Genomic DNA, 2,027 nt, shown 5'->3' with positions numbered 1-2,027 from the left:
ACCTAACAGCCACCAGTACATTCATATTCCATGGTAAAGGTTTCCACCTAGACCAGTAATTGACAGTTGCGCTTTTTTTGTTACCATTGACATACACTGTTAGTGTCAGGTGTACAACATAGTGGTTAGACATTTATATAAGTTACAAAAGATAATTTCTTGTTAAACCAATTTAAACCTCAGTAGTTAACTACTCATCCCTAAATTGCTTTCAAATTGCTGATTTTATCTATTCTTTATATTAAATATAGCACAGGTATTTTTTAAAAGAAAAATCAAGGAGATTACGTTAACAGAAATTACCAGGAAGCAAATCAAAGCAATATATAAACAAATCAGCATAGTGTGAAACGTCATGAATTGTTAAGGCATTTAAAATCGAGAAATGATATTGGACCAAGGCATTCCCCCCACCCAAAAAAAATATCTCAAAAAAGGAAATTTTAGCTATATCCTGGAGAAAACATGAGACCTAGATTGAGGGCACAGCGAAGGCACTCGAGATGGCAATGCACATCTATTCAGTGACTGTATGGAATGTAAGTAGAACCGAGTTCCAGTTGGGAAAGGGTGAAAGATAAGCGAGCTAAGCGGGGCTATAGTAAATATGTTTATAATATACAGGTTTAATGTGAAGGCTGAGTTGCAGCAACAAGTATGGCTGCTTGTGGATCACAAAATTAATCAGTGATGATGTTAGCCAGCTAAGCAAGATATTTTAGGTCACAATGATGGCAGGAAGAAGGGATAATTTGAAAATTCTGCAAAAAGACTTCATTACATGTGGAGGGCATAATAATACTTTGCACTCTAAATACCAATACAGGAAAGGTGGTAGGAAAGAGTACAGTTGACCCTTGAACGACCACCCCCATGCAATTGAAATCTTAATAAAACTTGAGTCCTCAAAAACGTAACCACTAATAGCCTGCTGTTGACCAGAAGCCCCACCTATAACAGTTAACACATTTTGTATGTCCATATGTTAAACACTATCCCCACAATAATCTAGAGAAAAGAAAATGTTATTAAAGTCATAAGGTTCATCTGTGAATTTTTTCAAATTGTCACAAATCTCAAAAAAAAAAATTCCAATATATTTATTGGGGGAAAAAAATGAGTATAAGTGGACCCACATAGTTCAAACCTTGTTGTTCAAGGACCATCTATTTTCCATACTAAGAAAACTCATCTGAAGATTTCCAGGCAAGAAAATGTGTGAGTGTGTGTGCATGCGCTCACATCCACCCACTCAAATGCTAGTTACTGACGAGGCCTACGTAAAGCAAAAAGCTGGGCTGAACACGAAGGTGGATTTGAAGGATGAGAGTCCCAGAGCAGATTACTGTTCTAACACTACTGGTAGGTCATATTGTCCTCTGTTACAAACAGATTCACTATTACAGTTATGGGATAAAACCATATGTGGAGTGTGTAGCTCTACCTTATTCCCTGCTGTACATCCAACGCCCAGCACTGCTTCTACACACTATATCCTCAAGGTTTTCCTGGAGGAAGGAAAGTCAAGTGCAAAGTTCAGGCGCTCTGCATCTCAGAATTTCTCTTTCAACCCATGAATAGGTTTTAATTCTCACACATTCACTTATTCCCTCACACTCAACAAGTATTTATGGAGTTACTAAGTGGAAGAAGACACTTTTGTAGGACCTAGGAATACAATGGGAGCCAAACAAGTCCCTGCCTTAGCGGAGGTGACTTTTTAGTAGAAACAAATTACAAAGCATACGAGATAATGATAAATCAAATGCAGAAAAACAGCATAGAAGGAGGGAAATGTTGAGTGCAAATGCTTCAATTTAAAAATAGCTTGGTTAGGGAGGGCCTCACTAAGGTAATATTTGGGGCGTGGGGGGTGGGGGCATGAAGTGGGTAAAGGAGTGTTCCAGGCAGAGGGAATGTTCGGTGCCTGGAGCCTGACGTGGGAGCCCACCTGGTGTCTCGCAGGAACGAGAAGGGGAAGAGGGGTTGGAGGGAGGTCATAGAGGTGAGGAGGCACAGGCAGATCC

Source organism: Pteropus medius, unplaced genomic scaffold (genome assembly GCF_902729225.1).
Source record: "Pteropus medius unplaced genomic scaffold, Ma_sr-lr_union100, whole genome shotgun sequence".
NCBI classification, from domain to species: domain Eukaryota; kingdom Metazoa; phylum Chordata; class Mammalia; order Chiroptera; family Pteropodidae; genus Pteropus; species Pteropus medius.
Note: the sequence above shows the minus strand (reverse complement) of the source record.